The 26,166-nt window shown below is 44.0% G+C and overlaps 1 protein-coding gene across 6 annotated transcripts in view; it reads right to left on the bottom strand.

The window, feature by feature from the left end:
* Window positions 1-26,166, bottom strand: part of PEAK1 (pseudopodium enriched atypical kinase 1) — a 109,767-nt gene that overhangs the window by 52,154 nt on the left and 31,447 nt on the right. For 4 of the 6 annotated variants that reach the window (XM_038147125.1, XM_038147123.1, XM_038147129.1 and 1 more), the window contains one exon: window positions 9,541-9,710. The exons of 1 other annotated variant lie outside the window; for it this stretch is intronic. The gene's annotated coding sequence lies outside the window, so the exon portion shown is untranslated. Of the gene's footprint in view, window positions 1-9,540; window positions 9,711-13,410; window positions 13,825-26,166 lie in introns of those variants that run through there. One more of the 6 variants, XM_038147124.1, reaches the window with a different exon arrangement.

The raw sequence follows: 26,166 nt of genomic DNA, 5'->3' as shown, positions 1-26,166 counted from the left end.
GATTCCTGCCAGCTGTACCTGTCTGTGCTCTCAGGTGTATTGGACAAGTCTCCGTGGAGTCACTCCAGGCCCATGCCATGTTTAGAATTACAAAGCAAAATGAGAAGTGGTGCTGCCTTTTGCTTCCCTCAGGAAAACTGCCTCTTGCAAATGGTTTTATCATTTTCATTATATCCTGTTTGATTTGCTTTACCATCTTGACTGGAACAATAGCTAAGACATAATAGAAAAAGATTTTTCCACAGGCTGGTTCTAATTACATTAAATCTCAAGTGAGATAGGACATTTAAATAAGAAACAACAACTGCAGAGTCTGAGATAATGACATACCGAGATACCAGGCTTTTTGAGAGTGCCATTAAAATGATGCATGAAGCATTACAGCTACTCCAATTGGGTTTCAACACGAAAGCCATTCCTTCTGTGGCACAGTGCTGCAGAGAGAGGTCAGCACTTACTGCACTCAATGTGCTACTCAACAATTAGGAACCATTATCCCTTATGCTGAAGTTGCAACATAGAGGCAGGCTTAAACTTCTGTATGAGCTGAGGCAGTTGGGAAGGCAAGGTCTCTGGGATGAATCCCCTCATGAACCACAAAACAGAGTGGAGGAGCTTCTGAAGAGCTCCTGGATTTTGCTGCAAGTTGTACCTTTAACATTTTGTCATCATAACTGAGTTCTCTTTATTTCCTGGAAAATATATCTTTAGATTTTTCTGGAAACCACTGAAATACAGACATGCAAAATGGAGACCGTGGCTGTGTGTCCTGCAAACACAGTGCAACCTGTCACAGTCCCACTGCTTGTTTTTTAACCCTGGAGCCACTGCCCAGCTGTGCTACCAACACTGGTGCCTGGTGGAGCCCCGCAGCCAAGTCCCCTGCTGGAAATCAAACTGAGGAAAGGACTTCAGGCACTTCCCCTGTGGGAAGTGCTTTCCTTTGGCTTTCCTTTGGCTACCAAGTGCTAACCCAGGCTAAAGGGAAGGAGAAGGGCTGGCCTGAGGGGATCGAGGGCACCCTCGGCCAGGTGGCAGACAACACTGAGTGGGGTGGGAATGTTCATCTGCTGAGGCACCAGGACAGGCCAGATCCATGTGCCAAGACCAATTGTATGAGTTCAGCAGGGTGAAGAGCTGGGTCCTGTCCTTGGCTCACAACTCCCTGCAGTGCTACAGGCTGGGGCAGTGGGACTGGAAAGCTCCCCAGCAGAAAGGACCTGGGCACAGCTGAACATGAACCCAGGAGTGCCCAGGTGGGCAACAACGGGCTGTAGCAGCAGTACTGTGGCAGCAGGAGCAGGGCAGTGACCATCCCCCTGTGCTGGGCACTGCTGAGGCCACACCTCACAGCCTGGGATCAGATGTGGGCCCCTCACAACAACAAAGACATGGAGTGCAGGGGAGCTTTAAGTTGGAAATTAGGGAAAAATGTCTTCCCTGAAAGGGCTGTCGAGGGCAGTGGTGGAGTCACCATGCCTGGGGGATTAAACAGCTGTGTGGATGTGGTTTTGGGGACATGGGTCAGTGGTGGAGCTGGCAGTGCTGTGTCAGTGGTTGGACACAATGATCATAAGGGTCTTTTTCAACCTTAACAATTCTCTGATTCTGTAATGGGGGAGAGCAGATCACCAACTGCCCTTGCTCCAGCTCATCCCTGGGCTGAATAACTAACATCAAACCATGGCTCAGTGGCTCTGCTGTATGGCTGAGCTGAGGCAGGTCTGTACTTACACACTGGGTATGTTTCTTATCTGTCCAGCTGGTTTTGCACAGCTGGCATAGGAACGTTTCAAGAAAATTAGTGAGATACTGAGGATTGAGAAACTTTGTATCAGAGAACAGAATCTGTGATTTTAAATTCTATACTCAGAGAAAAGAAACTTTCACAGAAGCAGGTCAGTAAGTAAAGCATTCTTGTCCAAGTAGCAAAACATTAATTCTCTATTAATAACTAAGTGCACAAAAGAAAATTTATGAAGTTTTTTTCAGCACACAAAATTATTTTCTTGGGTGTATATTCCACACTTCAGCCTTGCCCCACTGAAGTGCTGTGACACACAGATTGTCTGTGTTCAGCCAGTGCCAGGGCACTGCAGGATGATGGCTCAGACACAGCTCAGTATTGCAGTTCTATGACCACATGGCAAAAGCATTTGCTAAATGCAGCTCGGGTACCTGCACAGCACTGCTGGGGATGCCTGAATAGAGCCAACCTGGACAGAAACACACATGCAACTATTACTGCTTGTGACAGTATTTAATTTGCATCAAATAAAGAAAGAATTTAACTTGTACAACTTTCCCTATCAGCTACTGGTTTTGTTAACTTCCTTTAGGCCCTTATGCTTACAAGACATTAGTAAGCTAAAATTAGATGGCCATGCTCCCCTCCATGGGGCCTCTGAACAGCCCCAGCTTTCAAACTGCAGCAGCTCCACCTGAGGGTGGGGAGGAAGGGTGGATTTCTGTCAGGTCAGGGAGTGAAGGACACCAGCAGTGAGCACCATGGGAGGCTGTTGGGCCTCTGCCTCCCTCTGCTCCCCAGAAGTGCCAGGGGAGGTTTCAGCAGGTTTTGTGCAGCATCATGGCCTGGACAGATCCTGTCCTGAAGTCCTTGGGCTCACACTGACTGCCCTCTTCCCTTCCCAGTTGCTGGCACAAACCTTCCCCACTGGATCCCACTGAAATCCCAACATGCAGTTTTACATGCAAGCTACACAAAAGGCTGTTTCTTCCCCGAATAAAGGAAAACTTGCCAGCGTTGCTCATGAGCTGAAACAGAGGCTGCACAGGTCACGATGACCTGAGAGTCGAAGGGAGCTGAGGAGTGTCTCCCCAAGCCAGGACATCCCCAGGAGCCAGTGCCAGCACCGCAGAGCTGGGAACTCAGCAGCACAAGGGCAAACCCCAGAGCCTGCATTCCCCAAGGGGCTGGGACCTCTGGCACTGGCAGTGCTGTGTCCCAGGGCACCTCACCCACTGTCTGTCACACACTCCTGATTTGCCATCCAACTTTCTTCCTGCACAGCCTGGTGGTCTCTCATTAAGACCAAAATTTACAGAGCAGATTTCAGCTTTTATAAAACCCACTGTGCTTTCTAAAGATCCACCTTGTCTTCCAGGCAAGTGAAATAACACTTTCTGTCTATGGCTCCTGGGGGTTGTTTTCCATCTTTATTTTAAAAAAAAAAATTATTTAGATCTTGCAATGCCTATTTCTCAGCCAGACTGTCAGGGATGTTAATGAGATTTATCCACACAGCCTCTCTCACTCTCTGCCCCCTTTCATTCTTTGACACACAAGTGCTTTTATGTTGCAGGAAATGAGGACAACAGAAAGCTGCAGATCCCATGAATGTAAAAATTGTCTTGAAGGCATGGAACAATCCAGCCCTAATTACAGCCAGCTGGAGCCTGCTCTCTTTGCACTGATACTTAGATAATTAACTGAATACTGACTGATGCAAGACTCAAGTATGTCACTACCACTCAGATATTCAAGGTTAATTTTTGTATCCATCACCAACATCAAGCTTAATGGGTATTATCAGCTAAACTCTTGAAAATCAGTAACACAGAGTCATAGTTAGGCAAGGACTATTCTTCCTGCAATGAGCTTGGTGCCATCTTTCATTAGCTGCAAAAGAAATGTCTTTTACATTAACAAGGCAAACTCATAAATTTTGATCCATTTAATACCTGTAAATTCACTCACTTAAAGCCCTGAACTTAAATACACTGAAATCACAACAATGATGTAATAAAATACACCCCAGATTGCTTCAGTGGGCATTACCGGAGTAATACCTGTTTATTTCTCATAATATGGCCTCTTTAAATTGGTGGCTGTGTGTGTCCTCCTCAGTAAGCTTTATATGGATGTTGAAAGCAAACAGTTCTATGCTGAAAACCAAATGTCCTGATTTGACTGTGCCTCTATCTGAAACAATTACAGGAGGGGACAGCAGAGATTGTGCTCAAGAAGTCTGAAATGTCTGTAAGTCAGAACTGCTGATGCACTTCTCCACCTGCATGGAACAATACATGTTTAGATTGTGAGGTACCTGAACTGTGCTGTCAGCAAAAAAACTGGAAGAGGAAGTCAGTACCAACAAGAGAAAGTTGTCTGTCTCAGTTCCACTTCCAGCAGTGCTTTCCCTGGAAACAGGGATTTTTGGACAGATTCAATCCCTCTGACTGGTAGGAGAAAACAAGGTGTCACTACTTGTTATCAAGTGGTGCTTTTATTCCAGGTTACTAATTCAAGAAATCACCGTGAAAGATCTCAAGTATTTTAACCTGGCAAAGATGTTCCTAAGAACAGCAGTGCAGCACAGCAAAGCCACAGTACAAGAGGAACAGAACCAATCAGTAATTGTTAGAGCTTGGGTAGGGCTATGCAGCAGATAACCAGCACGCATCTCAGCAGCCTGCAGTGCTCTCCAAACATCGGGGTGGGGAGGCAGGAATCTAAAGAATCCCGAATAGGGATTCTTTTCATTTTGTATTTTATTTGTCCTCGCACCTTCTTATCTAGTAATGGAAAAATAAACAATCCCAGTTATGTTTGCACATGGCCTACCATACTCCTTTGATAGGAAAAGTCTGAATTTTGTGAAATATCTCTGGAATGCCACTATAATGTAAATCACAAAGCACTGCCACCACAGTGCAAGTTAAAGTGTAACGTGCAGTTTTCCCCAAGAGAATACACAGAATTTATATCGCCAGAAATGGAAAGCAACAGAACAAAAATAAAAGCTTAGCAAAAAAAGTAGGTTAACTCATATAGAGAATGATACAGAAGACAAGGCTGGAAAAGAAAGCAAGGCAGGTATTTTTGGAAATATTTTGAAGTCTCTTTAAAGCCCTGCCTATTTGCCTGTGAAGTATTTCTGCTTGAAATATAGATATGCTAATGTTCACATTTAAGATAGAGATGATTGGGCTGAAAGAACTCCCCTTTGGAAGAGCAAAGGAAGAAAGACTGTGCACCATCAGCAGCTGGCTCTGAGTGCATTTTCCCACTTATCCTGGGGAAGGTTAAGGAATCACAGAATCATTAGGGGTGAAGGGGTGGCTGGAGGTCATCTAATCCAGCTCCAGGGAAATGGATGTTTGAGAGGAAAAGCTGCATTCTGGGTAAATTGAAGAAACCTTTGGAATAAACCTCCCAAACCCTAATTATTTTGTGTTAAAGGGAGCATAAGAAGTGCTGCTGCAGCAACTCCCTGGATGAGGTGGGTGCTGTAGTACCCAAGGGAATCCAGCACTGCCCAGAACCTTGGCACAGTGGCACTACCTGCATTCCATGGAAATGATTATTGCCTGCAGCAGGTTCAAATGTGTTAGTTATCTTTTCCACCTAGAAGTTCACAGTTTTCTTAATTAGCAGGGTCTGAACTGCGTGCAGGTTTCTTTCTTTGGTTTGGGATTTTTTTTTTTTGTTTGGAAGAATGGGAATGTGTTTCTTGCCAAGGCCACCTCATATAACAACAGACTAGAGAAAAATGAAAGGACCCAGTAATAAAAAATACAATGCAATTATCACCAACTGAGCAGCTGATAAAAGAAGTGACAGAGTAAAATATACAAGTTTCACATGATGGAAATTCAGGGAAAGTGAATTTGTTACAAATATTGAGCAAATGAAAAGAGGAGGCCTCACCGTAAGCAAGGCCTCTCACCTCCCAGCCACTGAAAATTCCCTCCTCCTGCAATAAGCAATCTGCCATCCCATCACAAAAGGAGCTACAAGATCCCCAGCAGCCGAGCTGCTCGGATGGAACTTACAGGAGCATGGCCAAAATGAAGACCAGGAGCCCCACACAATTACAAGATAATTTTTCCATTTTGTCCTGTTTATTTGAAATTTCCAGCCATCACGCCAGCATGAATTCAAGCAAACACAACCTCAGCTGCCTTCTATCAGCTAAACTGACAAGGACAGAATTTTTAACACACCTGTGATGGGCACATCTCAGAGATAAGTCAAAGTGAAAACAGAGACTACTTCAAGCATGAAAAATCTGAACTGCCCTCTGGACAGAAGTGCATATAGGGACATGGAAAAATATTAAGTTATTGTTGCTTAGTCTGTCAATGTTTCCATTTTGAATCAGCCTTCAGCCATTTAAACCTCAGCTGGAAAAGCCTGGTTGAACCTGACAAATGAACAAGCCAGGTCTCGGGAAGAAAAAAAGTAATTTTTCCTTAACCCCCAACTCAAACACATCCTGCCTTCAGTATCTTCAGCTTCTTTTGAGATCAGTATCCTCAATTTTGCATCTTTCTTTTGTGCATGTGTAATTCAGTTCAAATGTTCTCCTATCTGTTCCCTGGTTTACCCTGAGAGGGGAGCAGCTGGCCTGTTCTGCAGGGGAGCACACCCAGCACAGCCTCTGTGCCCAGAGCTTCTCCAAACTGCAAGCACACAGAAACGGATCCAGCACTTGGAGTCTGGAAAACTGTTCAGGAATGCACACAGGAAATGCACTACAGAAATGTAAGATCATTAAAAGAATGTTATTATGGTTATTATCCTAAAAATCCATCTAAGCCAGTAGCCCCTGCCTGTTCCTGCAGATACCTGGCTTTATCTGCAGCTCACATGGATCACAACAGGCTCCTCTTCAGTGCCAGCATTTTCTGCTCCTTCCTTGTTCTTTGTGCCAAGCCAAAGAAAAGTAACAAAGGCTGGTGTTGTTCCTGGAAAGGAATGGCTTCTGCAGGAGTCAGTGGGCAGTCTCCTTTCATGCACACAGCTCGAGCTCTGCACAGTGAGGGAACCTCTGCAAACATGTTCCTGGTGCAGCCTTCTCAATGGAAAGCATCCTACAGAATGTGTGTGGGTCCTGTGTGTGGGACAGGAGCCTGACAGGGGCCTCAGAAGAATCCTCTGTGATGGCTGCAGAGCCAGGCAGGCTGAGGTGTGTGAGCTGCCCACAGCCTCCCATTGTTCCTGGGAAGGTGGTGACTTCCTCTTCATTGAATCTTTCCCCTTACTTTGTCCTTCCTTCCTGATGATAAATGCAGTTTTTATTTTTCCAACCAATTCAACATTACTTTTAGAAATTTTATCACTCATTCAGATTTCAGTCAGTGAGTCAAGCGGAAAAAATGTGTTCTCAAGCTGAGAGAAAACCCTCCCATTTCAAATCCCTGAGCCAAGAGCACCTCCCAGGCAACATCCTCCAGCTGTTCTCAGAGACAGAAAGAATATGTGCACTCCATCAGTTCCCACCTAGGCCACTGCAGAGCATCTCCAGCAGGAAGGAGATCTATCTGCCCAGAGCAGCAACCCCGGCTCTTCCCAGGCCTCATCCCACCCAGCTCTTCCCTCAGCTGCAAAAACCTCTTCGTGTTCAGCTGATTAACATCTTCCTGTGCCAGCAGAGGAATCTATCCCATGGCATTGTTCTCCCTGTTTCTGAGCCTCTGATTGTCACTTTTATCAGCTAAATAATAGTAATTTGAATGCAGAAACAATTGTGGGAACCTGTTTGCTCAGCTGAAGTCCTTGTCCCTAGCAGATTTGCACTTAGTGCTGTTTTGGCAAAGGCTGAATGCATGAAAAAGTTGCTCTGCCAGGCAGAGATGTACAAGGGAACAGACAGAACATCACCTTCCAGCTTCCTAGGAATGCTTCCTCTAATGATGGTGGTTAGAACCTGTTTGTATCCCCTCCTGACTGCCTGCATACAGACAAGCCAAGCTGGTGCATTTTCCTTAGGAAGAATGGGCAGGAGTTTGTGACTAGGACTGCTTTGTAACTTGTGCTCCTCATATTTCTGGCTCTGAAGTGCCCTACAGAAACCAAACATCCCACTGAGGTGCTCCGGCTCCAAAACTTCTGCAAAACAGACACGAGAGCTGGAAATGTCTTTTTCTTGTCCTCATTAGACACGTGAGTGAATCAGATCTGAGGATCTGTGCACACCTTCAAAGAGAAAGGACTGCAGGGCTACAGGGAGCAACAGAGAATAGGCACTAACGAGAGCACAGTAAATCTGAAAACTTGAAAGAAGAAAAACATTTTCCTTTTAAGTTCTTTTTGAGCTTCATTTGTCACCACTGCAGACAGATGGAATCTGCAAGCCCTCCCTTCCTGCCAATGCAGCAGAAGACACTGATACAGTATAGAAACAACTCTGGCAACAAACCAGAAAACTCCTAAAGAGGGGAACTCAGTGAGGGAGGAACCTGGCAGCCTCCTGAGCACCTGATGCACTGGCTGAGCTCTAAGCTCTTGGTTGGGAGGCTAAGTGCTGGTCTGACTGTGCTCTCACAACAGACACAGGAGCACAGTGTGGATTTCAGACAGAATTGCTACATTAATGCTGACCATTTTCTGAAATCTCATCCTTAACCCACAGAAATTAGGACAGAATCCTTCTGGGGCACTGACTGTTCTCCCATTGCAGTTGTAACACAGACTATGATACAGGAGTGGAATGAATACCTCACCTGGACTGGTAAATAAGAACAGGTATGTTTGTGAGGTTCAGAAATGCAGATCTTATTTTTCTACCATCAGTCACATAGAACTACTGTCAGATCTGTTCACCCTCCCTCTAAATAAAAGAGGGCAGAATAAGAGATAAGCATTTCAAACAAAACCACAGCACATAACAGATTTCCTTTGTTTTATTCATGACAAATGAAAGGAATGTGGTGAGATGTCATTTTTGATATATGCAGTTACATCACAGTTTTCAAACTAAGGCAGATTCTACTGAGCTGGGCTTTAGCAAGTCTTTGAGGAGAGCACAAACACCTCCTTTCACTCTCTTGCCTCCAAAGACACAGAAACATCATCTTGGTGTGGTATTAAAGATGTGGTAATTCCCCTCTACCCTTTTAAAAGCTTCTGGTTTTAGTGGCCAGTTCTAGTTACAAAGGCACAAAGCCCAAAATGGGATAGCAAGACAGAGCTGGGGGGGTCTTTCTGCTCCCAATTTAACTTTAAAAAGTGGCACAGTTTTGTATTCCTGACTAGTAAACTGACCTCAGGAAGACAGGCATAGAAGTATTCAGATGTTTAATACCCAGCTATGAATGAAAGAGAAAAAGATAAGCAAATAAGAATTGCAAAGAAAAGAAAATGGAAAAAGATTTTTGAGGAAATAATGAATGCCAGCGGAAAAAAACAAACTTCCTAGTGTGCCAAATTAGTGTCTTTCCACAGGTTTCAGGAGTCACACAAAGTACCTAAAAATGTAACAAAAAACAGGGACAGAGGTACTTCTACAAACTGTTCCAAACTGCATTTTACTGGGCATTGGGTAGGAAGATAGCCAGTTATGGATAAAAATCTTTTTGTTTTTCAAAGATGAAGACATGGGATGAACCCACAGGAAGAAATTTCAACTACTGAATAAAGCACCAGATACTAAAATTCCAACTTTTTGCTAATGAATGAAGCTCTTGTAAGATTCTCTATTTAAACTCTGGTAGTAGTAAAACAATATCATCTATAATATAAATGATCCTACAGTACTGTATTGGAAATCAGAGGATGGCAGAAAAATGAGTTACCGCTTAGGTCTGAGGCACTGAATCCATCCTCATGTCAATGGCTGGCTTAGCAAAACCTCCTGCAGCCACTGTTAATAAATCCTGCTGAAAATGTCAAACTTCTGACTTGTCCAGACAAATTCGCTTCACCCCCTTCTCTTCATGACTGCTGGTCAGGGCAGCAACATTTTCTGTGAAAGACAGACAAGAAGATTATTTCAAACAAATTTCCAATCTGATTTATTGTAAATTTTCCTTCAGTGACCTCCTGATCTCTTAAATGCTGCGAGAGCTGTGTAAAAAGACATTTGAATTCTTCCCAGAATTCTGCCTGCATAGCTGGCACCCCAGACTTTTGCCCTTAACATTCCCATTTGTTTCCCATTCCCCAGGAGCACTGCTGCAGCCTTCCTTTAACTTTGTCTGCCCAAGAGCCATGCTGCAGCTCTGCAATGAAGACAAACTGGAGGAACAGCCTCTAGAACCTACTGGAAGAATGAAGGACTTTTCCTGGGAAAAGGAGCTGAGCCCTTTGGAGTTGCTCAAGGAAACAGCACTGTCCAGTTCTGCAGCGGTTTTGTTTGTGGGGTTGGTTTTTTCCCCTCCTCTGGTATTCTGCTTCTTGTGACTTCAAGTGTGAACAGGTTTGTGGGTGACAAAGTTGGCAGAAAGAAAGCAAACACAAATAATTTGTGTAACAGAAGCCACAAATAACAAGGAGCAAAGCACTTAAACTTCTGTGCAGAGCAAACGCAGCCTGGTGAGGGCACGGACTGAGCAGCACAACCAGAGCGCCTTGACAACGATTATCACCACAAAAGGACATTTTAGAACATTTGAAAGGAAGATTCTGAAATAGCTGTGCAGATGAGCAGCAACAAGTGAGAGGAATAAGAATTATCCAAAGAGAAAACACACACAATGTGCTTGGCAATGGACTTAATGAGAAGGGTGAATACCCTCGAACTGAAGGCAGGTAAGGGAATAGCCACTAAATCAGACTTCAACTTGTGGCTCATTGTCTAAATACAGACAGGAGAGATGAGTCAAAAGCTTACTCTGGATGAAGAAGATTCAATCTTCTCCTAACCAGAGTGTTACCAACCAATTTGCTTTTGCAGATGGGATTAGCCAGAAATAGGATGCAGAAGAACAGGAATGAGAACTGAGCCCTGCAAAGCCTCCAGAAGGAATGTTAAGGGAACACCACAATCCTTCCTAGTTCTGAGAACCTCACACAGCAGCAAAACGTTTTCTTTGCATATTATCAAGTTCTTTGAAACAGAGAAAAGAGCCCTGAAGAAAAGAGAAATCAGCCAACACTTCATGGCATGGAATGGCCACACTGAAAGATTATTTGAAGTCTCAGTGTAAGGAGATGTTGTTTATGTAAAATTTTAACCCCTTCCAAAATGTTTTTTTCTTGGCTAGAAGAACAAGAGACTGGGAACTTTGTGGATTCAGGCAAGATGCTGCAGTTCCAGCAGCTGGCTGGGGGAGGAGGGGGGAAGGATTTCTCCTCCTTTAGTGCCCACCAGCCTGCAGAACCTGTTCACAAATTGTGGGCACCTCTGGGCACGTCTCTATAGGGAGCACCAAACCAGGAAACATTGCCAGAGCTGTAGCTATATAATAAAATATCAACAGTTACATGCATTTTTAAATTTTAGCTGCATGCAGGTGTTTGTACTTCTGTCCTAAAATTCTGCAGGCTTTGCCCAGCAGTACAAAGGGCTCTCCTTGCCATTTGCCTTCACTTGTGGAGCTGCACTCCAACAGCTCTGGCACAGCTGGAGATCCTAGAGACTCACTGCCACAGCTGGATATAAACCTGGTGTTCCTGTGGCTTGTGAGGATCACTGAGGTGTTTCATAGGTGCCAGAGAAAACATTTAATCTCCAATCTCAGCATAGTGCACATTCAATGGTAGCTAAGGCAACAGGTGGCACAGAGATCACAGATACAGTTGTCATTGTACTCACAAGCAGCACAGGGACTTCAAAAACACAATCTACCACTCAAAAAGAAATTACTCAAGCCACTCCACATTCACTTCTGTTCCAGTGCCCGGTACTATAGATTAATTTAAAACATTTGAAGTTAATTAATAAAGATGATGTGCAATCCTTTTCAGCCGCTGCTCCAAAGAGGCAATTCACATGGATGGAGTGAATGATGCTGCAGATGAGTCCCTCTCCATTTCCCTTGGCTTTCCCTGGAGGCTGGAGCAGGAGATGCCCCGTGTGAAGAGCTGCCATGTGACTCGGTCCCCTCCACTGTCCTTGTAGCACAAAGGTAGGAATGCTCAACAAATGAATCACAAACCACTCCTGCACACATCTCACAGACCACTCCTGCACACATCTCACAGACCACTCCTGCAAAACTCCCCAGGGCTGGAGCAGCTCCTGGCCTGCCAGGCTGAGTGACAGCCAGGGGTAAAGGGGCACCTCCTCACAAGATTAGGAACAGGAAGGCTGTCTCAAACCCCTCCATCTGAATTATGATTGCTGACTGTGTAAGGAGGCAAAAATGGAAGCAAATCCACAAGGAAACAAAGCTTCATTTGGGAAAGGTTTTTCCTATTCATGATGATTGCAAGTGAATTCTTCCTGAGCTGTGAACAACTGGTGATGGTTTAGCATTCAGTACATGGCCTGATTTTATCATAAAAGCTCATCCTGGCCTTCAGCTGGCTGTCAGATTTGCCAGGCTGGTAGGATTCTGGCAACACTTGTGCTGTTTAATGTCTCAGCATGTTGTATCTTGGACACAAACCCCTGCAAAAATACCTAACTATAAATATTTATGTTTGTTATCCTTTTTGCATGATACAGTAAAGACAGGGGAAACAGATTCTTTCCAAATGGACTGAATCAGAGAAGCATGACAACATCACAGGGTCAATATCCATGAGCAAAGCATTCCATTAAACCATGGGATCCTCCTCAGTGGAACCCCACGCACACCGTGAGCAGGGCAGCTTTGCCCAGGAGGCTGCAGGGACCACCTGGCACAGCAAACTCTGCCCCCAGGGGGACATTGCTGGGGGTTGGTGCTGAGCTCCTGAAGCTACTCGGTTGAGATGGCATTTTGAGGTGGCATTACACTGCCATTGACCAGGAGAGATGGGCTCTGCTTTCAGAGCAATAACTTCTTCACTTCCAAACTGTCTCCTTGGGCAAAGAAATGCTGCACACAGAATACATCCACTCTTGGAGGAGACAGGCAAAGGGAATGCATCAGTACAGGGAACGTGCAGCCCTTGACAGATTTGTTTTTAATACAAATTCACAGAGGTACACAAGAGACTGCAGAAAAGTTTAAAAGTCAGAACTTCTGATACATTAAAAAAATATTAAATACATGATGACTGTTTAAAATAGAACTGATTCATGGAGAGAAAGGAAGTACTTAATGACTTGCTCATGCTTAAGGACTCTTAAATAAAACAAGTATCTGTTACTCATGCGTTTGAAGGGTTTGCTGCTCCCGAACTACTGATTTGAAAAGCTTTTGACACAGCAAGATGAAGACACATCCCCAAGGGCTGCTGTGTGAGCTGAAAGCCTGCGTGCTCTCAAACACTCTTCCTTTCATTGAAGAAGGGAAAGATTAGCAAGAGGAAGAAAAAAATAAAGACTTAATTGTTTTGGCTTTGGAAATGAGGTGTCAGTAAGATTTTCTGGCCCGAAGAACCACCAAAGAACCCCAAATTATCATGTCAAGAAGTAGTGATTGAATTTGAGACCATCAGAGGCTATCCAGGCCCTCAGCTGCATCTCTTCTTCTGTAATTTTATTCATTAATTGTTGGCCTAATATTACAGACCCAATTCCATTGAATAAGAGAAGAAAATTAGCAGAAAAGACAGAAATTACAACCACTCACCCTCCATCCTTATGAATGAATCACGTAGTACAAACTTCAGACACAGGGTTTATCGAGGCTTGGCCAAAATGCAGTTTTGGCTCTGGAATAGCAGGCAGGAACAATGCAGCAACACAAGCCTCTGCTCCATTTTTACTGCTCTGAGCTCCAACAAGCACAATTTCTTCTCTCAGCAGCTACTGAAAACCTAGACTGTTGTTGGTATTTCACGTTCCTAAAAGCCCTATGAATAGCTGGATGGGGCTTTCCAGAGGAGGGCTCTTGGCACAGCCACAGCAGCTCAGGTAGCAGCATGGACACAGGGAGAAGGAAAAGCTGGCAGCACTGAGGTGACAGGAAAAACTGAGAGCAACAATCAACTGCCCCTAATGCCAAAGCCTCAAATGGCTGTTTGTGCAACTTTCTTTCACAAACTAACCCCAAAACTTGCACTGGGATTGCAATTTGCATTTCAAGCCACTCTCCCCCCACCCCCCTCTTTTGCTGTTTGCCCAGTTTTATTAGAACCATCTGCAAGATCCTCCCCTTCCAGTTTCTTGTGTCGGTTCATCTGGCAGCTGCACTTTCTCATCTATTCAAAAAAATCTTTGTTTCAAAGTTGTTGAGACAGAAGGTCTTTGACAGGCTAAAAATCATCTTGAAAATCAACACAGAAACCACATCATATGCTGTTCTTTACAGACTGAAGGGGAAGAATGGAAGCTGGAATATATATATATATATTTAATGGGAAGATAAATTAGGGTTTTGGGGATCAAGAAAAATTTTACCAACTCTATTTATCTGACAAAAGCCACAATTTACTGAAGTACTGCAAGTTGCCACTGCAGAAAGGGTTTCAGGCTCACCACTATTACTGACAGAACAAGAGAAATGCAGAGAAGTATTTCCTTACAGCAGCTCTTGGCAAAAGATAAGTGAGAGGAGTGCAAAGGGAAGGAGGAATGTTGGTGAAGTGAAGGATTAGGGTTTGAATCATTTTCTTTAAGCATGATACAAGTATTACAAGTGTTTGACTGTAACGTGCTTTGCAATCCCTTTCATTAGCTGGTGCACGGTGCTGCTTAAGCTTCCATCTTTCACTGCAACCCTCCTAAAGATCCTTGCTCCCTTCTGGGGACAGATATCCCTGCTGTCACCAAGCTGTCCATCCTGATGGGACAGCTCCTGCTGCAGCACAGGGCAGGGCACTGCTGAGAAATGGCACAAATCCTGGGCCTTACATTGCTTTGGATATTTTTGTTCTCCAAATTGTTTCTGCAGAAGCGTGGCACAACCTTCACTTTTGGAGATTAACAGAGAATTCTCTTCCAGATTTCTCCAAATCTTCTTATAAAACACTCTTAATAAAGAAAATTCACTTCAAGTATGAACACAAAATAGTCGAGGAACACCACTCCTATTTCCCATTTAGATTAATACAAACATTTTCTTTTTTCTTTTGTTGCTGCTGTTTAAAAGGTAACAAATAACTACAGACAATATTCACCTGCCACCAAATACTGCTTGTACACGTGTCAACTTGAGGAATCTGTGACATGAACTGAACTATTTCAAGTCTCCCAGAGTCCCAGCAATGCTGGAAATAACTTTCTCCACGTTTGCACAAGAACTGCCTTTAACTCTCAATCACATGCCAGCCCTGCTGTCATCTCCCCTGACCTTTCTGATTCTGTTTTATACAACCTCCAGCCCACGTCTTCCCTAAGCCAATTCCTAATTCCTTGTTTAACTAAACAAGACCATTTAAAGTTTCTCAAGCACTCTGACAAGATTTCTACAGCTTCCACACTGGGATTTGCCATTTTCTTCCCACACTTTCCTTTCAATCCTAACAGAACATTTTTGGGTTGAAATAAAAGTATTAAGCAGGATCTCAAAACTGCCATGAACAAATTGGCTTATCTTCTTCCTTGAGCTTTATCATGAAACACAAACAATTTCAGTGCTTTTAATTGCACAGGCTCTAGGAAAAAAGATGCAAATGTAATAATTTGATTTGACAGATCATGCAAGGCAGACTTTAAAAGTATTTTCAGAGACACTGGAAACAGCATTATCATAATCTTTATAAATTTTATATGCAAATACAAAATTAAAAACACTGACATGGAAATATTTAATGAAATCCATATATTTCAATGAATAGTATAAAAAAAAGTAGATCTGCTCTTGAAAAAGTATCCTGGAATCTCTCAGGAGAATTAATGGAATAACCACAGAGTTTGTGCTTCTGTGATCAACTAGCAGGAGAGATTTTTATTGAAACACTTAACATTACTTTTGTTAGTATATACTTCACTCCAGTGGCTTATTAGAAGTTTTGGTTAAAATTAGACATCTTGTGAAAGCAAGAAAGCTGAACAAAACCAAATTCTGAGACACCAAGCTTGAAATTTCTCTTCCGCCCCCCCACCAATGTATTCCAAAAAATACCATTTTGATGAATAATCTCTTCCAAATCCTCTTTTCCAGTCACTTTTGATCTTTAGAGAATATATACATTTATATAAGCCAGAAACAACCACAAAAGCAATTTCAAACCCCCATCTGAATGCACACCCCTGTTTCAAGGTATCATGAATATATTAAGCTAAAATTGCAAACAAAGGAAGGCCTGGGACTATAAAAAAAAATTACACCCTGCTGTTAATGCCTTTCTTCTTGCTCTTGAATACATGATGCCGATTCCCTGGTTTCCATTCAGCAAATAAAGCTTTGAAATGGCAGTGGATTTTCTGCTCCAAGTGCAGGCCCACATCCAAACAAATTCTAACATTAAAACTGTGGCTGCCAGCCTCAAATATTCCCTCCCACAGGAAAAAACACTCCTGGATGTACCACAGAGGTTATCAGAAAACCTTACTGAATTAGGGTTAGAGGAGAAAGTGCCAGATTGAACGTGTGCATGGCATTCTCCTCATGGAATCTGCTCCTACAGAATGAAGTTCCTGAGAGTAGAGGCTGCTGTGAGCTTGGTGAACAGCTTCATGCCACGGACAAGGGCAAATCCTGCTGGACAGCTTCATGCCACGGACAAGGGCAAATCCTGCTGGACAGCTTCATGCCACGGACAAGGGCAAATCCTGCTGGACAGCTTCATGGCACGGACAAGGGCAAATCCTGCTGGACAGCTTCATGCCACGGACAAGGGCAAATCCTGCTGGACAGCTTCATGGCATGGACAAGGGCAAATCCAGAGTCCCCAGCATCAGAGGAACTGCAGAACTCTGCACAGCTGCCACAGGAGCCCCAGGACAAACTCAACACAAATGGCACCCCCCTTCCTGGCACAGCACCTACCAAAGGGCAGTGGGTTGGTTAGCGCAGCCTCTGCAGCTCCTGGAACTTGGGGGGACCTACTGCCATGAGGCTGCACCTCTGTCCTGGGACTGCACCCACAGCTCCTTTCGTGGGCTAAGGCAGAGGATCCATCTCTTGATCCCCAGTTCTGTACTCTGGGTTAGGAGCACTGCCCTCGACGGCTCGGTCAGAATGATCCTGCTGCCATGTCCCTGGCTTGTCCAACACCAGCCCTCCCAAAACACAAGTATTCAGGCCAGGAAGGCAGCTCAGCTTGAGCACAAACCCTCACTGGAGCCCAGAGCCAGCGTGTCCCGGCACAGAGGGCTTGTGGCCGCAGGCAGAGCGGGAACAGCATCTCACACAAAGCTGGAACATTCCAGAGATGTGTGGCACCGAGCTCTTCCCACAGCTACAGCCAGACAAAGAGCACTCGCTGCAGCAGGAAGCTGGAGAGAAATGCTTTAGCTGAATTCTTCTCATCGCTCAAGTCAGAAATGCAGTCTTTACTTAAATGTTAAGCCATATACATGGGCCATTAGTCAAAGTTCCTGTTCTTTTTTTAATAGCTTTAGCAGGTTTGACATTTTGTAACGCTATTATTTTAAGTCTGGTTTGGACTAGAATTCAAATATTAGGAAAATGATTTTCAAAAGACTACGCTAAAATATCTTCCCCATATTGCTATCATTTGTCAAAGTTGTGCTAAAAAGCAGGTATTAAGATAAATGAAACGGATCAAAAATGGAATACTTCCAGGAACATAAATGATGGTTAAATTAAGCTTGTGACAAGAGCCAATCCACACATTTTGACTTCTCGGTGAAGTACCATTTGACCTTGCAATGAGAAAGGCGCTCATATACTATGTAAATCTAAAAGAAAAAAATACATCAAAAAGTGAACTCAATTGGTTGAAAGAGCCAGAAGGCAAAAAAAAAAGGCAACAAGTGGTGAAGGTAAGAGAGAACGTCAGAAATCGAACAGCAGCTCAACAGCAGCTCAGGGAAAGGGCCAGAACCGTAGGGTCAGTCAGCAGAATAAGCAGAGTTTGAAGACAGGTCAGAACCTACAGTGCACTGAACATAAAACCTGAATGAACACTGACAAATTGAACAGAAGCAGCTCTACTTGCTGCAAAGCCTCCTTAAGGCAAACAGCACTGGGGTGACAGCAGTGCTCCCTGCGAAGGCCTGAGGGCATGGGAAAGAGGCTCTGTGATTCTTTCCTGGGCTATTTCTCTCCCTCAAGTACTTAAGGCATTTTCCCTTGTTCTGACTGCAGTTTAAAAATACTGATGGAAAACAACTACAGTTGTAATAGGGAACTTCGAGTAGCACTTAATATTTCTGAAGTATTAAGATACAGAGTATGCATTTAAATAGCACAAAATGCAGCAAGTGTTCAGTGGCTCCAGATTTTTTCCCCAGTTATCTGAAATGCTCTTGCCTGAGCTGCATACATAGCTGCACACACACTGCCCTGCTCAGCACCAACCCTTCACCCACTGCACCACGGGCTAAGATTGAATGCACCAGGCAAGCCACATCATAACCCAAAGCACTGCCATCTTTCAAACACTGAAGGAAAGCAAGATTATTTCTTTAAACTCTCTCTTGCTAGAGACAGGTTGGGCATTAGTGGTTTTGGCAGCTGTATTAAACAGCTGCAGCTGGAAACAATTGGTGCTGAGCAATCGGAAACAGGCAAGGACAGAGGACAATACACTGCAAGTATTGCTCCCGTTCTGGCTTGTCATTAGACACATGAGAGCTTGCTGCAGCCTCACTTCTTCAAGAGCATTTGCTTAAAAAAGAATAAAAAGATACTGAAATTTAGTATCAAGATCAATATAAGAGTTATGCACTTGCATTGATAAGTATTGCCATGGAAAGGGAGACTCTGAGAAGCTTTAATTCTAAACTCATATGCCGGGGAAAAGTGGTTGTTTGAATCCTGCAGTTAAAGAAAAATAAGGCAAAAATCAAAAGAGGGTAGTAAAGGACTATCAGAAGAGTAATGCACACGGTGACACTTGAGAACATCCACAGCTGACAAACAGTTCACTGGCAATACACAGAAAGGAGAAACAGCTATCAGCAGTAAGGGGGGGATCCTGGATCACAAGGAAGAACTGCTGGTGAACAGGAACCATTTGCCAGGTTGGTGCAGACCACGGGGCCAAAGGAACAGGGTTCAGTGTGCTAAAGCAACTGCCCAGGGTGAGGTGACCTCAGTGAGTGTTATACTTCAGTAAAACAGTTACCAAAGCTACAGAGGAATCTTTTAAATGCTCCTCTAAAAATGATTTTATATGTTAGCTCAGAATAAAATTCCAAATTGGAAAGGTTGAAGCAGCAAGTTACTTTTTCAAGCATTTTACTCCTAAACACAAATCTAAGGACAGAGGAATCATCTGCCATGGAAAAGCAGGAGTGCTCCATCTGTGCAGGATAAATTATGGACTAGAAGGGAGGACACAATTCAGCTGCTGACATTTGAAACAACAGAGGCAACAAACTGCAGATTTAGCAAAGCTGCCAAATATCAAAGATGTTGAGAAGAAGAAGAAGAAGAAGAAGAAGAAGATCAGAAGGATCAAAAATACCCCAAGGAGAGCCCCAGAGTGGACAAAAGTGGTTCCAGGATGCCAGCAGCCAAACCCAGCGTGTCCATTAGGCTGCTCCTGGCAGCAGCCCAGAGCTCCGAGGCACCAACAGCACCACCTTCCCCAAACTCACTGCCACCTCCATCAGCAGCTTAGAGACTTCTGGGAAAGAACTGGTGTCTCTGTACTTCATATCCTTGCATGGAATTTTCCCTCAGAAATCCATCCAATTACCTTTTGAACCCATTTACAGTCCCATATCCACAACATCCTGTGGAAGGACATTCCACAGCTTCTCAGCTTCGTGCGTTTGTTTTGAGCTGCCAGGTTCTTGTCAGAAAACAAAAAAGAAAACAGATAAGAAACTTGGTTCCTTTATCACCTCTATTTATTTTGCCAATGCTATAATGATTTGTGATTTTTTTACAGGCTCCCTCAGCCTGCCTTGCAGTGGAAGTGTCCTGTTGTGTGTATTCGTGCTGAGTGGATGCTGCTCCATACCTCCAGCTCCCCACCCTGCATTCCTCTTCTGCATTCTTTTCAAGTGAGGCTGTGTGTCATATTCAGAAGCTTTTGAGAAGAGGATGAAAGAATTCTAGAGCAGTGAGAACAAAGAGGCATGTTTGAAGGGAGAGAAAACTTATTTAGGGAAAAAACACAGGAAATAAAAGAAGTTCCACTGTGATTCTACACGTTTGCAAGCAGAACCATTCAAGCATTATTAAAAGATATGAAATAGGGAACAAACTGTAAGATTTGTCATAGAAATAGGCTTATTTTTCTGTGCCTTCATGCTTTACAGAGCTGAAATAATTTCAGTGTGCTCTGTTTCCCCTTCAAATGAGCATTTCACCACAGGTTGTAACTTCCCAGCTCATCTAGAAAGGGGCACCAGCGCTAGAGGCAGACACTAATGAGCCTCTGTAGTCTAATTGTGTGAATATACTGAAAGAATAGAAATAAAGGCAGTCAAACAGACTGCAAAGAACTGGACAGTGGGCGCTGGTAAAGGAGGCTGAAAGAATTCCTGGTCATTGTACACTTTTAATGTTAATACCTGGAACTCAACTTCTCCAGTATTAAAAGCCAATTGGGATCTTTATCACTCACTACCAACAGTACAAAATATTCCTGAAACACTGGAGCAGCACTGTGATCTAGCAGCCAGGTCAGGCTCCCCTGAGGTCCCGCTGAAGCACTTTGGAGCTGCTGTTCCAGGTAAAGTTGCTTTTCTCACCTTGTCACCACTACCTGGCTGCAGGTGGACACTGGGGGCACAGCAGCAAACAGCTCCTGGCATTTCTTTACTAAAGGAGTCCTCAGTGAAGCCCAGCTGAGGGCAGGTAAGGTCACTGCAAGTAGAGTCCCCCTTGGGGAAAACATCTTGGATGAAAAGCTGCTGCAAACCACACCCATGGCAGGCCCTGCTCCTCTCTGCATCTGCTCCGAAGGTTTGGTGAGTCCAGACATGGACATTGTTTATTTGCTGCCACAAAAAGTGCCCTATTAACATTTTTGAGGAACACCCCACTTCTAATCTCGGGTAAGCATCTCAAATACCCAAACTATATTATTAAAGAAAAAAAGGTGAAAGGAAAAATCCCACAGGAGGCACACATGAAACATTTCATGCCATTGCATCCCTGGGCTGCAGAACCCCACAAATGAATTTTACAGTATATTTTTCAGATCACAAATGTGCTCATAAATGCTGTGAATTGCATTAAGAATGTCAGCTTCCATTATTTAACAAAAAATCCCAGCGGGTGTCATTCATAAGAATATTTAAATTTTTGTAGCTTGCCACAGCAATCTCAATTTTTTGTTGTTAAGTTACACCAAGTTATTTTAGACTTTCCCAAGAGTAAGACAGAGGAAAGGAAAAAAAAAGATGCTCCAGTGCTACTCTGTGTATGCAAGAGCTTTCCCACTTAGAAATTCACTTTAGAACTGAATTTTGGCAGATTTTTGCCTTCTTCATAAAATCCTTCTAATTTGGCAGAGTTATAATGGTTTGAAGAAAAAAATGAACGATGTTTATATTTTCAGTACATTATCTTAAGTGTTGATAAAATTCAGTATTTACTAAATACATTTCAGAACACTGGGAACTAGGGAAGGGGTATTTGCCCTTGATCACAGCAGGTCAAGATTGGAAGAAACACGAGGTTTTCCACATATGGCTGTTCTTGAAAATAGGCATCTAAACAGGAGAAAACCCACTGATATTTGCATATCACGTAACACTTCTGCTATTTTAAAACTTTTCAGCATATATGACTTCATAAACTTGATGCTGCTATGAAGAGCTACAGGCAATGGAAATAAAATGAGAGCTGTGCTGGTTTGCAGTGGGAATTCTTCCCAGCTCCCCACTGCCCACTCTGCATAAACCCATCAAAGTCTGATGCTCTGCCATGATTTCCCCACTGTAATCTGCTGCCTATTATTCTCTCAAACCCCATCTGCAGGTCATTTTTCTATCAAATGAGCTGGTTAAAATTCCTTCTGCCTTTTTATTTAAACCTAGGGGAATTTCAAATAGTCCAGCACTAACCGACAGGAATTTATTTTAACCATTATTTAAAATACCAGCAGCTTTGCACTGCTACAGTTTAACAGCTCTGATGGGTTTCATGCAGTCTCCCTTCACTTTATCTCCTCTGACACAGGCATTTGCATCCTGGGAGCCCAAGCACGGCTCAGAGAGTCATTGCCATTGCCTTTTTTCCCTTTTAGGCTCAGACTTCTTTCCGCACAGAATTTGGAGCATTACACAAATTTTCTATGGACAGAAAAGCATGTACTAGTGTGAAAATAGCTATATAACAAGTAAAAATATTTTGAAATGTATACTAAGGTAAATCCTCTCTTTATAATTTAAGAAATTTTGATGTGATTTTCCTTATACAAGGGAAGCAAACTGATTGTTCATTGATCTTTGAGGAAGGAGACACTTAAGAGTTAAAATTCTGCGTATGCATTTTGAACTGAAACTTTTTCCTCTACCAGACACCACTGTGAATGAGAGCATCACACTTGTCAGCACTTACCTCCATGCCAGAGGGCTGAGAGGAAGCATGACCTGGATGGGATTGCTCCCTAAAGCCTGTATTTGAAGTGATCTCACAGGGTCCCGTGCAGACTGGCTGCTTCTCACAGGTTGCCACACACACTCAAACTCTGCAGCCAAAAAGAAGCTGCTCAGTAAGAAGCTGTAGAGAAATGTATTTTTGCAGACAGCAGCTTGAGAACCTCTTTGTAGGAAGCAAATAGAACAGAAGACAATGGAAAACTGTTGGCTGTGATGGGGCTTGAAAATAATGAAGTATAACGTAGCTTTTTTTCTTTTATGTGCAATGGAAGAGAGGCAGGTGAGAGTAGCGTGATGGCCAATGCTATCACAACATGCTTCCCTAAAAAACCACCTTTGGAGCACTGTGACAAGGCCACCTAAACAAAGCATCGGGTGTCTGTACTTCAGTGCTCATTGCAAATGCTTATTTGTGAGTTTCAGAAGTTACGCTGAAACCACAGGTTCACAATTCACTACAAAAACCAACCACCAAAACCACCCAGTACCTGCATCGGGGCTCTCCTCCTTTTAGCAAAACACCCTTAGCTGTGGTTTTGCAAGCTAAAGGGAAAGTAATTTTTCCTTTTTGAATTCTGAGCTATGCACAAGCTCGTGGCAGGGCTGCAGCTTGGCTTGGGTTGGGTTTCACTGAGGTGAGAGCTGAGACCTGACACACACAGAGCGGTGAAGGTGTGATGGGCACAGCGCTGGTGCCACAGGCAAGGCTCCTTATCTGCACCACCTGTGGCACTGAGTGAAGTCACACAGGCTGTCCTGGCAGATGAAAGACAGGATTCAGCCCTTTCCCTGCCTCTGCTGTCAGCCACACTGCTCTGCTTCCTCTTCCGTGCCCACGCATTCCTCACACAGCAGGGAGCTCTGTGCCCTTGCCAGGCTCTGCTCCTGAGCTCCTGCAGAGATCTGAGGTGGCAGCACCACCGTGGCTGGGGAGGAAGGACAAGGGCAGAGTGCTCAGGAACTGCCCCAGCAGCACTGGATCGTGTCCTTACAGAGACTCTGAGGGTGCCCTCCCCATTGCTCTGCTCTAACTGGTCACTGTACGAGGCACACAATGGTACACGCACACCAACAACTGCAGAGCTGCCAGCTTGGCTCCAGCCTAGAGGAAAACTAAGGGAAAACCAGCTGGAATACCTGAGCCACAAGGAATCTTTGTCTTCCTCATTTGTCCTGACAGACCCAAAGCTGAGTCAGTGGAGCAGCGTGCACATGGACATGGAAGCTGCTGGTGTGGGTCAGGGGGCTGGTCCCGGTCCACAGGGGCTGCACAAAGGGCACCAGTGAGCAACACCTGCAGTGCAAACACCACCTTCTACAGTGCTCCTCAAAGAGGCTGCAACCTGCAAACCCGGCCCACAAAGGCTGCATCAGAAAAACCTCATTGCATGGAACTTCAGCATTCAAGCACTGTGCCTGAGCCTCACCAGCATCACTCGGATGAGTATGCTTTGATTTAATTTATTTTAGTAAGGACCTGACCTGGGCTAAATCAGCACAGAGATCTGAAAAAAGAGACCCCGATGGTGGTTGTTGTCTCTTTTGTTGTGTGTCTTTTACATATCACTTATTTTTAGGCAAAACCTGAATTTTTAGGCTGTGGCTCCATTATAACTTTATCAGCAGAACAAACTTACGCAACTCCTACCTTTTCTCCCCCAGCTGTTTGTTCCCATGCCAGCCAAGCCACCCAAGACCACATGGGTTTATGCTGGCAGTTGGTCTTTTTGGCAGGATTCTCCTTCCCCAGCTGAATCACTTCCCTGGCTGGGTTCACCAACATGCGCTGGCACAGCACAGGAGACAGCGCAGAGAGGAGAGGAAAGGAATGGCCAGGAAAAAACAGAAGTCAAGCTTTACTGGGCTGCAGTGCCACCACAGACACAATCCCAGCTTTAACTGGCTTCCTGTTCTACACCTAAAATGAGCTACAGAAACATTAAGAGTGGGGAAGAAGGAGGTTAAACTAAAGATGAGGGAAGGATTCTGTAGGGAACAGATTCAGAGTAGCAGCATTTCAATGGTTAAATCTTGAGATAACATCTTTTAATCACCCCACAAGTCACACTAATTCTAAGTTCCACAGAAAATTTAAACACGCTTCACTTTGCCAGTGCAAATATACTATTTGATATCAGTCTTCAGAACAGGGCCATACAAAGTTGCCCAAACTAATGATTTACTACTCAATGCCCAAAAACATTCCCAGGCTTTGTAATTCCAAGTTTGGCCACATTATCCTCCCAAATGTACAGAAAGAAATATCTCTTTTGTCAATAATGCCATTACTGAACAGTATCATTCCAAAAATCCATGCAAAGAAATATCAACTTGGTTAAACACCAGAGTTCAAGAAAATGCCTTAATTTACAATAAAAAGTGACTTCAGAAGAAGACAGGGATGGGTGTGGAATTAAGTATTTTGTATTTTTGGAGACAACACGCTTTGGTCTTTGCAAGAACATTCTGAGGGATGCCAGAGTCCTGGCTGAGTCCCAGCAGAGCTGAGCACCATCCTGGCAGCTGCTCCAGGAGCAGGGAATGCCCATCGAGGCCGTTACACACCAGCAGCCCGCAAAGGGAAGGGTTTCCCAATTTCCAGGGACTGCTGCAGTCCCCTAGGAAGGGGAATGGGGACAGCCAGCTGCCTGGAAGCCAGGCTGTAAGGAAGCCCTTCTGAGTCCTCAAATGCCCATTAGCTCAGCAGCCAAACATTTCCATAACTCCCTGCTTCTCAAAAAGGCTGTGGCCCACAGCCCACAGGTAGGAGTTCCTTAGGCTTAGGAAATGATCTAGCAATAAACCTAGGCAGAAATCCTTCGTGGTCTCATCTAAAGTTCAGCATTAAAGGGACTCCAGTGAGACATTTGGACATCATGGCAATTTGGCAGCTTTGCAGAACACATTTGGCTGCTGAGCTGTGCAATGATAAATAGAGAGACAGACCAACCCGAATGCCCCACATCCATTAGGCACTTACAGCCACTTTGCCAACACGTCAAACCAACAAACATTGAATAAATATCACCATTTAGCACACCACCTAAGCTGTGTTGCCCAAAAAAAGTGGCCATAAACTACTGAGTTTCATGCTAACCCTAAATTCTGATGACTAATCTGGTTCTTTTATTCCAGCAAACTGAAAGTACAATGGACATAGTGGCTGATTGGATGCTGGAAACTACAGCTCTTCTGTGAGCTAATCCTCGGGATCTCAGCAGTTCTAAGCAGGCAGAGGGGGAAGGTCCCATGCTTATGACTCATGCTACCATTTTTCTCTCTCCTATTGTTTTGCAAATTCTCTGCTTAATCTAAAATCCATTTCAACTAGAAACTTCCAGGCTCAGTGGAAACTTGAAGATAGAATATTCCAAACAAGTGATGCTTCAAAAGGGTGTGGATCTACAACCCTTGAAATCAATCTAAATCTGGGCTGGCACTGCCTGCCCTGCGCCTGTCACTGGCCTCTGCTCCTTGCCATGCTTGCATGATCCCACAGAGAGCAGATCCAGATGTGACTCAGCTGGAAACCAGGGCAGTGCCACCACGAGGAGCCACAGGGAGTGGGAGTGATGGAAGACACGTCACAAGATAAAGTTATGGCAATCCAGATTTAGACAAACCTAAGTGGAGGTCTACCACTAAGAGTTATTAATCATCCTGAACGAGCCATGTCTTAAAGGAAATGGGCATCCTGAGCTTTGGGTTTCATTTTAAGGTATTGATTTATGTCCCTAAAACATTTTAAACC

This window comes from Motacilla alba, chromosome 10, assembly GCF_015832195.1.
Source record: "Motacilla alba alba isolate MOTALB_02 chromosome 10, Motacilla_alba_V1.0_pri, whole genome shotgun sequence".
NCBI classification, from domain to species: Eukaryota; Metazoa; Chordata; class Aves; order Passeriformes; family Motacillidae; genus Motacilla; species Motacilla alba.
Note: the sequence above shows the minus strand (reverse complement) of the source record. Positions and strands in the feature narration are given on the sequence as shown.